Source organism: Lonchura striata, chromosome 1 (assembly GCF_046129695.1).
Source record: "Lonchura striata isolate bLonStr1 chromosome 1, bLonStr1.mat, whole genome shotgun sequence".
NCBI lineage: Eukaryota > Metazoa > Chordata > Aves > Passeriformes > Estrildidae > Lonchura > Lonchura striata.
This window is the reverse complement of record NC_134603.1, coordinates 149675691-149688609: the sequence shown is the minus strand read 5'-3', so window position 1 is coordinate 149688609 and position 12919 is coordinate 149675691. Positions and strand designations below refer to the sequence as shown.

At 41.0% G+C, this 12919-nt stretch overlaps 1 protein-coding gene across 5 annotated transcripts in view; it reads left to right on the top strand.

Moving 5' to 3' along the window:
* The window catches only part of DPP6 (dipeptidyl peptidase like 6), a 546530-nt gene that overhangs the window by 296966 nt on the left and 236645 nt on the right, over nt 1-12919 (top strand). The gene's annotated exons all lie outside the window — the stretch shown is intronic.

The window sequence follows — 12919 nt, the reverse complement described above, 5'->3', positions numbered from 1 at the left end:
TTAAAATTGTCAACTGAGTCACCAGCCAGTGGCAGGAGGGAAGTGCTGTGTAGCTGGCTTCAAGGTCTGCTTTCTCGGTGTGTGTGGAGACTTGGGGGGAACTGAAATTGTGCTGATTTTAACAGCCTCTACCTCTTGCTGAAGGCAATAGAGGTTTGTTCTTGTTCCTTACACCTGTGCTGGGAGGGGGGAATATGTTAGGATGGAGGCCCTTTCTCACTAGAAGAAGGGGGCAAGGGTATTTAAAAGCCTCTCTGCAGATAGATACAAAATTGTAAAAGTCGTGTTCAGCTTCTGACTTTGTCATGCACTTTCAGTGAATTTTTCTTGCCTAGCATTGTCTTGGAGGGGCATTTCAGGGTAGAGCATGTGCCCAGGCTGTGCATGAGCAAGCAGGGATGGCAGAGGGGGCAAAAAGCAGCTGCAAGTAGGTAAAACTCCTGCTGGCTTTGGGGCAAATTGCTTTGCTTGCAGCATATCTGAACTCGGTTAATTTATTGCTCTTGGTAGGTGCTTTATGTGTTTCTGGAGTGGTAGAAAGTTAAAGATTTCATTCTCTCTGTCAAGCCTGTATTTTGGATGATATTCCTCTCTGCCTGCACTTACCAGGATGGAATGAAGTCAAAACTTTCCCTGTCTAAAAAGCAGCGGGTGGCAGAAGAAAAAAGAGATGTATCCTCAGCTGTAAAGGATGGGCAGAGTTAAGAAGTGGTGGCATAAGGGGAAGTGTGGCTGCGATCTCGGAGCTCCAGCTGAGGCTGCTGAAGGTTCCTGGGCTCTGGGGGCACTGGCAGATCAGCATCTCCCTTCTCCTCATGCCCACCTTCCCCTCCCCATGCCTGGGGCACCGCGGTGGAGCCCAGACACTCCAGTGCTGCAATTGTTCCTCATCTCCTTAAGACATTGGAAGTTCTTCACTTTAATCTTTGGTTAGGACAGCACAGGAGGATAATTTAAACAGATCTCTCAGGGCACAAATTAATTCTTAAAATAGTTCTTCCTGGAGTGATAGGCTGAGAGCCTCATATATTGTTTTATTTTTTTTTTTTTTCTTGTTATAGTATTTTAGGGAAAGGAAGACACTAAGCACCACAAATAGCATCATATAATCTGCATTTTCAGGGTGACTTTATACCAGTGACCAAAGCAGGCAGGCTCAATGGGTCAGAGAAAACAAGATGAAAACAACTTTGATATTTGGGGTTAAGAAACTATGACTTCATCTAACTCTGCAGGTGTTGGACTGTTCTTGTCTCTTCAATGCTTTTGGAATATATATTTTTGTCACTGTTTGCTGCAGATTAAAATGAGTCTACCTGTGTTTCTGGGAGGCAGCGGTTTAAAAGTGCCTTTTCTGAACAAAGAGGGTTATGGGGCTGTCCCTTCCTCCTTCTTCAAGCTGTGTAAAAGTGTTGAGTTTTGTAAGTGAAGAAGTATATGCTGCATTTTTATAAAGCAGAAGTGGTTTTGTTTCAAGTAATGCTACCTGCCTAATGCCATTTTGCTATTGGCATGCCATGTCTTTGCTACTTTGGTCATGCTACATGAAGTACAAAATGCTCAGAATAGGTCTTTAGTATATGCAGAATCTTGATTGAGTATATTCCATAACTGGCTGAATCGCAATTATACCCATATGGTACACTTAAATATTCTGAAAGAACGTGCTCTCTCAGCTCTGCCCTAGTGTGAGCATGAAATAGAAATATCAAGAATATATAAATATCAATCATATTGATGAATATTAATGTCTGAGTCTGTGAGCAACTTTGCTCGCTCCCATCATTTCTTTATTGTTTTCACAATACATTATTAGTAAAATGGCTTGACAGCAGGGGGTTGAATCCAATCTCTGTCTATTGATTTGAGTGCACTTTTATCTTCCAACACCAAAAGCAGATCTAAACCCTTATTTTATCTAAAACTGTTCATAACTGAAAAAAGGCTCTATTCAAATTCTATTTCTAGCTGAAATTCTATTTCCGGGCTTATGCATATCAAGAATTACTAAGCTCTTTTTCTTGCTTAAAAGTGATCAAGAAACTGAAAAATGCAGCTTGGGGAAAAATTGAAGGCAAAGTGCTGGTCTGGCTGTAGAGGACTGAGTCTTTTTCAGTAGCAGCTGCTGCTGTCGTAAGAGATTTTGACCGTCCCTTTTCTGTGTTCCTTGCTGTGACATTCCCTGGACCCAGAGGCAAGCAAGTGTCACATTTGGCTTAAATCTGTGCTGTGTCCTACCATACTAACCCAAACAGAAGCTGGCCATGAAAAGACACTGCTGGAACAGGGTGGGGAAAGTTTGGAAATGTCTGCAGAAGCTTTGCAGGCATAAATTTAAAAATCTACTTTAGACTCATGTGTCTATATGCAAATGAAGTCGTGTTCTGTCTTGAGATTTACAAAAATGATAATAATTAGAAAATGATTGGGATGTAGAGATAAGCAGAGCACTGCTTTCGCTGCTGAAAGCAGGCAATCCCTTTCTTCCTAAGGTAATTAAAAATGTTTTTATACAATTTCTTTCTGATAAGCAGTGCTGCTCACCTCCATGCCAGTTTTTAAACTGCTCAGAATTCCAGTCATTTATCTCCTTGCTTATCTGTCTCACGGGTCTGAACTCTAAATCTTTTGGACATCATGTACAGAGAACATTCTGTAAGTGATAAGCAATGCTGTCTGTTACTGTCAAGTTGTGATTGCTTGATCAAGATGTGGGTTGGACGTGGTTGCCTCTGTGCTCTTGGCTGCTCCTGGTGCAGCTGTGGTTCCTTGTTCCAAGGGCTGGATTTGGGCACAGTGCAGTGCACCATTAGCCCAGCTGGCTTTCTGCTACACCCAGTGCTCAGGAGTCTGTGCAAAGCCTGCAGACACTGACAGACTCAGGATCTGGCTCAAGAGGACTTGAGAATCTTGTTCTCCCCCTTGGGATGTGTTAGCTGGATGTGTGGATATGCCATTAAAACGCTTTTCCATTAAAAAGGGGAAGAAAATAGCAAGAGCAGGTCAAGTACTTTGACAATGCTTCAGCTATTTACACAGGCTGAAGATCTCTGTGTTTTAACATGTTATATTATTTTAGCCCAATTCTTGCTGCTTTTAATGGCCTTTGGGAATACAAATAGCTCTGCAGTCATATATAAAGATAAGGAGGCTGATTTTTTAATGAAAATGTGGTAACAGGCATAATGCTAAAATGAGATTTTTAAATATTTTAAAAAGTGAGTCAGCATATCAAGTATAACAGGATCACAGGTTATCAAATAAAAATTTTTCTAAAACATATTTAAAGGATTGATTGGTTAATTGGGTATTTGAACACTGAGGATAAGGATTGTTCTCATTTCTTTTGCTGTGTAGAGTAGAACTGTCAAGGGCTTATGGGAAGCAAGACCCTGTTCTGAAATGTGCCCATGTCCTAGACAAGGTTGCTAATGACTGCATGGAATCCATGTAAAAGACTAAAATATAAGTGAGGAGACAAAATAGCTTGAGGGCTGCCTTATTGAAGTGGGCTCCATGGAGGAGTAGAATGAGATCAATAGAACAGTTCTGCCTATGAGCTGTCATTAAGGTAATCAATTCTGAATTTTACAGAACAGCTGGAATTCCAAATAAGAGGTGTGATGTCTTCAAGTGGAAAGAGAACACATTTTACTTGGAAAACCTAGGCCAGACTCAAGAATAAAATGATGGAAAGATTAATATTTCATGCTGCTAATGTTCCCCTGCCACTCTACTTCACAGAAATAGCCTGTAGTATCTTGAAGAGTGAATACAGTTGGAGTATCTAATATACTATGCTGAAATGTGCCTCTACTTGTGTAACTTTATCCAAATAAGAAGCTAAGTGTGCACTTCAGCTGCATTGTGCAGCTGTGTTGTTTTAATTCAGGTAATTCTGGGATTCCTGTACCAGGGGATGCCAATCCCTGTGTGCCCTTCTGTCTTCTTGCAAGGTCGTAAATGTTCTCTATCATTGTGAACTGAGTCCTCTGCTGTTACTTCATTCCCAAAGTAGATTAAACTAAGAAATATGGGTGTGCTCACATTGGGAGGTGGTGTGTGAGAGTTGGAGAGATGATACTGAGGTAGCAAACACATATTTTTGATTGGAGAATTATTTCAAACAAATTGCAGACTGGTGTGCATGTTCTTTAGTAGCTGTTCAGCATCTTCTGTCTAAGCATTATCTGAAATGAAACCAGTTTCTGTACTCTGAGTCTACTGTAAAATGTGAGTGAGAGCATGGTAGCTGTGTACAACTGAGAGATTTGGTCAGTAGTGCAGTTCTGAAAGGAACAAAAGGACTAGAAGTCAAACAAATGTGACTTAATGTGAGCTACATTCCTGTATCCAAAGATAGAAGGATCTAATATATAGATATACAAATATCTAGATATACAAAGATATGTATATATTTTTTCCTTCTGAGATGTGACTTAAAATCATTCCAGATCTTCTCTGCTCACTTGGCTGCTGTCCAGAAAATCACTGCCCCTGGGTACCAAATGTCTTGGTTGGTTCTACATGCTTTGCATGAAAGAATGCAACAATCCTGATTCTCTGTGGCAACAAAGCCACCCTACAGCACGTGAGCAATACAAATTATGTCCAAAGAGTGCAAGATCCCTTCACATTGTAAACAGGCAGTGGTGAATTATAAGTTGTGAATTTTATCTCTTTGAAGCAGGGAAGGGACATTGCCCTTTTATTTGTTGATATATTTCTGTTGTATGCCAGATCACAAAGAGCCACTGCTGAACCCTCTCTCTTTTTTAGCAAGGTTTGAAGTTCCACATTTTAACTGAATGTTCGTAAGCAGATTGAGCTGTGAATTCACAAGAAAGCTCCGATTCACAGAGCCATTATCTGGCACAGTCACACTCCCCACTGCAGCATCCCAGTGCCACAGAATCCATGCAGAGCAATGGAATAACACCATGAAATGCCTCTGAGGTGCCCAGACCCAGCACTGGGCTGAAAGGAGCCTGGCCTGGAGCTGTTGAACAGGTAGGAGTGAATCTCCTGGGAGATGAGCTAATTTAGTGTTTTATCTCAGTGACTTGTGACAGCAGAGCTCCTACATTCCTGGCTGGGGCTGGAAACTGTCACATCCCAAAGGTGAGGTCCTGCTTGTGAGAATCCCTCATTCTCGTTGCAATATTCTGGCTCAAGTTATTACAGCTGTGCAGAAATCAGGGGCAATGCCCACTTTAGGAATGTGTCTGCCAAAGAGAAGGAAACAAGGAGAAAGCTCTGATTTGCATAGAAAGCAATAGGTTTCTTTAATTTTAATGGAGCTGTTTAGTATTCGCTGCTTGAGGGCATAATTTTTTTAAAAATAAAATTATTCATATGAAAGAATACTTCTTTTTCTTGATAACAACTCTTTGAATTACATATCTTATTTTAGACCCAACATAGGCTTTCTCCAGGAATCACAGAGAGCATTTGTTCATTCTGTTAATAGTATCTGATCTGTTCCTCAAGAGATTAAATTTCTATAATAGCACTCCCAAGAACACTGTATTCAAGAACATGGACTTGCATCAAACTGACAGTATTTTCTAACTACTAGTTTGCCACAAGGAATGCAGTCAGCTAAGCCATGGGGAGGGGGAGACAGAGGTGGAAAGGAGCATGTTTGGTGTAAAACTGGAGTCTCAGAAAAGACTGCAGAGAAGCCTGAAGTACTGAAGTGGAAATGCTTCTGGAAGGCCTCTGGAAGGCTACAGCTTCTATAGTTCATACATTTCTACAAGATGCTGCTTAAGATTTTGTAAATTTTACATGCTCTTTATGCCTTGACCAAGTGGGATGTGCTCTGCCACTGACTGTCCTTGGTACAGCTGCTCCCTCCACTCCTGGCAGAGGTGACTTCTGTTGCATTCTTTCCTATTAAATCTTTTTTTCTTTTTTTTTTTTCTCTTTTTTTTTTTTTTTTTTTTTTTCTGTCGGATAAGGGCAGAATAATCTGTCTCTGAAGTTCACTGTTTATCTGGGGTCAGGAGGGTGTGTTTGAGTGCCACAAGACTCTTAGAGAATTTGATGTGTCATTCCAGCTGTGGTCCATTAGCAGTGCTGTGCATTGCTGCAGGCATCTCATGAACAGTTGTTGTACTTACTTTCAGTTCTTATGCTTTTAATGCTGCTTTGCTGTGATCTTTATCAGGCATTAAGTTGTGATGAATCATGGTCACTTTGGATGATGTGAAAGAAGGCAGCACTTTTAAAATGATGTAGAGAACAGTAATGTCTATTTTCTAACATAGTATATCGTGTATGTTTTACATTCATATTTTTTTTTTTACCTTTTGTCCAGCTTTTTTTTCCTTTCATCTTTTCTTTCACCTTTCTCTTCTGCACACTCTGATTCTTAAGCAGGACTTAAGTAAATGAAATAGGATCAGAGAAAGGAGAGTGCCAGCAGCAATGGACCAGGAAAGCTGTGCACACTCCTTCAAAGTGCAGATGTAAAGATCTAACTGTGAGAGGAGTGCCTTCAGCAAGTCTGAAACCTTTGTTAAACATAAATTTGGATAGGGACCTGTATTTAAAATCAGTGAATGGGGTAAAGAATGGAAAGTCAAGTTAATATGAATTTCTGATTTAATGACAACCTTTGAGTGGGATTATTGGTTGGCTTTGAATGACAATTCAGTGGTGGAGTATGGAATTTAGTCCTTCTTGTGTGCAGACATCCACTGTAGATTTGAGCAAGAGTGTTGGGTCCTTTGTGGCAGCCAGTAGTTTCACTTCTGCTGAAATAGTCCATGTTGCCTAAAACTGGGGGGGAAAAAATATCTGTGAGTCTCCTGAGGACACCTCTGTGAAATGTGGAGTTCCGAGATACCAGAGTAACTCAGGCTGCACGAGTACCTGAGATATCAGAGAGATGCACTTGGAGAATGTAGGGAAAAGGGTCACAGCAGGAAATCTGAAAGTTAAAACTCATTCTGAAGGTTTAGATATGAATAAGAATTTTAGCATAAAAATATCAAGATGAAGGCAAATGCTGTCAGGACTTGGGACAGTTATGAGCAAACTTGCAAATGAGAGAGAGATAATGCATAGAATCTGAGGATTCTATGATTTTAAGGTTTTGGGAACTTGAAGCAATTTTATACCTTAAGGTAGGATGGAGATGCAGCCTTCCTCTCTCCATTGCCTAATACAGAGACCTTTTCTGAGAAGGAGTAAATTAATACTTTTTTTTCCAGAAGAAATACTGCAGTATAATTAGGAGCCAGAGAGCTTAAATGGAAATGTAAATGGGGGGGATGACGTGCCAAGGATATGTGTGGTCATAGGTTAAACCAAAACCTTTCAGAAATGGAAGCCAAAAGCTGAAGTTTGGTGCTGGGCAGGCTGATGGAGAGCATCTTCCTGGAAGTCAGGATGAGGGGATGAGCCAAGGCTGGAGCCCAGGGTCTGGTGTATGTAGAGAGAAAGCCCTGAAAAAAGTTGTGGAAGTTGCTGGAAGCTCTTAAGTGTGATGGCAGTGGAGAGGACATAGCTACTTCCCACCTCCATTACTGAAAGCCCTTCATTATATAAAATCCTTTGCTATATGAAATTTAAGAAACTGTTGATCTTCAGAGGTCCCTTCCAACCCTAACTTTTCTGTGACCCATGAGAGATGAGATGGTGAGGGGGCTAGAGAGTGACTATGAACTCTTTGGACTAGTTATAGGAATTACAGCAGAAATGGGCTTGGATTTGGTGGTGAAAGATGCTTGTAGAGGGAGGAGCTTCAGGCCCCTGCTCACCTGCCTGCCTTGAGCAAAGCAGCAAAGAGGGGTTCATTTTGGCCAGCTTTCAGATAGCCTGTTCCCTTCAGAAACACCCTGCCATCAAAACAAATACCTAGGCAGGACAGTAAGCAGAGACATGGCCTGCTTTTCTATATGAGAGGCGTGGTGGGGGAAAGCCTGCAGCTGTATTTGCCAGGGAAAAAGATTCCCAAAACAAGAGGGAGAAAATGGTCAAGATCCCCCTCTTGCTCAGGGAAAGGGCTCTGCTTCTCTCATTTTCCCTTTTATTCCCATCCCTGAGTGCCCTGGGTTGCTGAAGCTTTTTGTTGAGACAGCCTGTGTGCTGTCTGCATGATAAATGGTCAGTGGCAAGCAGTGTAGGGCTATTACTATTATGAGATACAATTTTGTGAAAGGAATTGCAGGTGAAAAGTGCAGCTAGACCATAATTTCTCAGAGAGGGTTTTGCCCTGGACTGCTGAACAACATCTGCTCACAGAGGCATAACAGGGGCTCTGCTTTGGGATCTTGTCTTGTCCAATGGCCCTGCAGTGCCAGCACCTGGGGCTGTGCCTCTGGACTAATGGCCCTGGCAGGAGAGGCTGCTGAAGGGATGGGACAACCTCCTTGCTTTGCTGGTGAGGGAGGGGCATCTCCCTGTCTCAAACAAGCACCTCAAAAAAGCTGAAATGCAGATGAGCACGGGCAGAGGCTAGACCAGTTTTGTTAGAGGTGGTGAGTGCTGGGATGGAGGAGTCAGTGGTGGGATCCTGGTGAGTCACCAAGGGAGCAGGAACATCCAGACTTCATCTCTTGCTGCTCCCTCAAGCTTGGTGTGTCCCTTTCAGCCCTTTGGTGGACACCCACACCCATCCCAGGGTGCCAAATCCTCATTGCACCTCCATAAATACACAAGTCCAAGTTGAGCAGGAAACCAAGCCCTGAGTGTGTCTCATGGTGAAGGAGGGTAAGAGACACTGAAGCAAACACTAATTAAGAGTTAAGCTGAGCTTACAAGATAACACACAAAAAGCTGTTAGAAAGGGGAAGAGGATGAGTCTGAATGAAATAGCAAAAACAAGCAGATCTGCAAGCTGAATTGTTGTATTCTTTTTTTTTTTTTAACCCTTCAGCTTAACATCCTTTATCGGTATGAAAACAAATGGCTGTTCCTTTTATTGTTTATAGCATCAAAAGACATATAAAATAAAAGTAAATTTACATAAAGTTTCACAATCCTTTGGCTAAAGTAGTTTCTATTGCTGCTTAACTGCTGCTGGGCCTGAAATTGGAGAGATCATAAGGCTTCATCTGAAGCAAATAGTCTGCAGTTGTTTACTCCATTTCCTTCAGTTATGTCTGTGGCCAAATAGTTACATGCAGATATTTAAGACTTAGTTGTAGTAAGTTATTGTCAAAAGTGAAATCACAACTTAGGCTTCAATTTATTGTTAATTTAGACTGTCAGAGATACTGTAATAAACATATAATAGCATATTATGTGGTATGCATTTTGGGTCATTAATTTAGCTTAATCACACACTGTGGCCAACCTTTCAGCTATTTTTGTGTTGGGTTTAAAGGGGTCTGATACTTAATCTTAATGTGGTTGTCGGAATTAACAAATGGTACATTAAGTTTGTAACTGCTCTTAAATGTGCAGAGAGCCTCACACTTTCATGTTTTTGTTTTCATGGCCAGGAGCAAACAGGTTATATTCAAATTCTCTTGCGTTTTGTGCCAATTGATAGAAAGATACTCAGGGATGGACAAGAAAAACATATTGCAACTTGACCCATGTTAAATGAGAGAGAGAGAAGAGGCATGGATTGATACATGGATAATCAGATTATATAGCTTGAAGGATGTAGTAAGGAAAAACTTCATGCTTGTTATTACTCTGAGATAGGGTAGTGTTAGAGAAAAAACACCAATTGCTCAAGGTGGAGAAGCATCATGAAACTTTTTTTTTTTTTGTTCCCTAAATTTGAGATTCTGCAGACGTCACTGCAGTGAGTGTAATAAGCATTGACCAGTCCTCAAAGCAGGAAATCTTTTTCAACTTTGCTTCTTCTTAAGAATCCCTGGCACATCACAGTTTACTTGAATCTAATATACTAACAACCTTCTTTTTCTAATTTTCATGTCCCACTATCTGTGATTTAAAACTTAATTTACAAACATTGCTGAGAAGGCTGATCCATTGACTCTAACAAGGATTTGGGATTAATTGTTGTAATCTTAATCACTGGAGGGTGCAGTTGCATTAAACTGATTTATTTTCCATGGTGTTTTCTATGTAAGGTGCAACACATGGTTTTACATTGATTATATTGGTGCTTAACTTTACCATTGCAAGTCCTGGTATAATTAGAAGTTTTGTTCCAACAAGCTAAACGGGCCAGATAAAGAGCAGCTGCAAAAATATGGGACAGAAAAATCCAAGGAGAAATTGATTGAAACAGCCCTGGAAAGTACTTAGCACATAAAGTTTTGCATTAGGGAGATTATATTGATTGGGAAATGCTTTGACTTTGGTTGCTGAGGGCTGTTCAGTGCTTGCTTGTCCAAATCAGTATCTCTTGGCAGGAGCAGCTAACCTCAGTTACTACTCCTCTGCCTGAGAAATGTTGCCTTCCCACCTCTGAGGGTGATAATAAGTAAATAGATGATGTCTTCTTTTGGTTTTCTGCCTTGTTTACAAACTGGGCTTTCCAAAGCCCTTCTGGGAGACGACGTGACTGAGTTGTTGTGTATGAGGCATCTTTTGCTCAAATGTGTTAAGGAATTCAGTGCTGGTACTGGGCTGTAGGATGACAGAGCATCCATGTGTAAAACAGAACTATAAGAAATTTTGAAAGTGTATGTATCTGAAATTTGAGATGTTTTGCATGAGTGTCTACATTGAGAATAAATCTGCTGACTTCATTAAGCCATGAGCTGGTCCCTATACTACTTCTACTATCTTGAAAACCCTTATGAAGAAAATCGAGGCTTTTAATCTACAAGAGCAGCAAACTTGTAACTAACAGACTTATTTCAGCTGGCCCATTCTATTATAGAAATGGTTGATTTTACAAACAGTTGTCTGTACTGTTCTATCATGGTGGAGAGAAGTGCTTCTTCCAGCAACCATATTTCTCTTAGGTCCTCAGAGGTGTGGAAATCTGATGGAGCTCTGTCTGAGAATGGATTTCAGGATTAGGACTGCAATATAAATTAAGCCTTGTATGCTTGTATATGTAAGACTATGCAAAATTTATAGATTACAGTAGACCTTGCTGCAGCAACTTGCAAGAAGAAAGAATTGTTTCTTTCTCCAACTTTTTTCATAGAGGCCAAAGAAAAATGACAAAAAAGGCTATTTGGGAAACAAAAGCAAAGAGAAATAAGCTCAACTTGTCAAGACCATCCCAATAGGATTCATTTGGGATTATATTTTTAGCCTCAAGTACATACTTTATTTCTCATGTGTATTTTACATGGCCTGTTGAGCTCAATTACTTCATATCTTTGTGTACATGGAACAGCATTCCACATTGGAAGAAGGTCGTGGGTGGTTTCTTCATTTGTCTCAGAAGATTTATTTTATCACCCATTGTCTCCCATCTTCTGCTTGTGATGAGGAGATACTGTCCACCCTGGTCTCCTCCTGACCTTTGGGTGGGAGGTAACTAGAATGAACTTGGGGACCATGTAGGTTTCCTGCCAAATATCCATTCTAGGTAGTGTGCTTCCTAAAACTTCCTGTAGGCTCCTAAAATTCCTGCAATCTTTTATAAATTTTAGACTTTCTTCAGTCAGTTATAATGCTCTTAGCATCTGGGTAGTAAATCAGTGTTATCAGTAAATAAATTGTCATCTTGTCTGTCATGTCGAAAGAGAGCAATTTTTATTTATTTATTTTTGTTCAGCCTCCTGCTGTGAATTCCAGAGACTCTGGTGATCAATAGCACACAACCCCTGTCACAGGCTAAGCCCAGGTTTAAGTCTTCAGTGATCTCTCTGCTGTAAATTACAGCTTTTTGAAACTATGATGCATAGTTTGTTTTTTGTTTTTTGTTTTTTTTTCTGTATTATGCAGTTAATTTGTGCAAGGATATTCCCATTAAATCATCCAACTCAAAATATATTGGTGAAACCTTTCAAATCTCCATGGAGCTCTGCCTGGGGATGGGTGGGGAACTTGTGGGCAGGGACAGGTGACTTTGAGAGCAGCCCTGAGGAAAAGAACCTGAGGGTGTTGGTGGATGAGAAGCTCAACATGACCCAGCAACATGAGCTGGCAGCCCAGAAACCCAACTAAATCCTGGGCTGCATCCCCAGAAACGTGGCCAACAGGTCATGGGAGGTGATTCTCCCTTTCACTCTGCTCTGGTGACACCACCTGGAGCACTGTGTTCAGCTCTGGGGTCCCTGAGAGAAGAAGGACAGAGGAGGCCACAAAGGTGGTTGGAGGGCTGGAACGCCTCTCCTATGGCTGAGAGAGTTGGGGTTGTTAACCCTGGAGAAGAGAAGGCTCTGGAGAGTCCTAGAAAACATTCCAGTGCCTACATGGGGCTATGAGAGAGCTGGAAAGGGGCTTTCTACAGGTGCATGTAGTGATGGGACAAGGGATAATGGCTTTAAACTGAAAGAATAGGGTTAGATTAGGTATTAGAAACAAAGTCTTTTCTGTGAACATGGTGAGGTTTTGAAAGAGGCTGCCCAGAGAAGCTTTGGCTCTCCCATCCCTGGAAATGTTCAAGGCCAGGTTGGAAGGAGCTTGGAGCAACCTGGTCTAGTGGAAGGTGTCCCTGACCATGGCAGGGGGCTGGAAGGAGATGGTCTTGTCCTAAGTCTGTCCAACACAAACCATTCTATGATTCTATGGTTCCATATTGAGTATATTTGGACCATAAACCTAGTTTTACCCAAGAATTTGTGTGTGTCTATATTAAAGTGTAAAACCAAAAAGGACTGAAATCAGATGGGGAATTACCAAATAAAAAAAAATTCTCATTGTTATAAAAATGTTTCTGTTGCACAAATGTGCAATAAACTTCTGGGTTTATTCTCAAAGGTTTAAAATATCTGAAAACTGAAACTTTTTTCCCACTTAGATACAGCTGGAGTTAATAACACCCCCCACACACAATTAGCATCATAAATCTTTTTCCCATCTT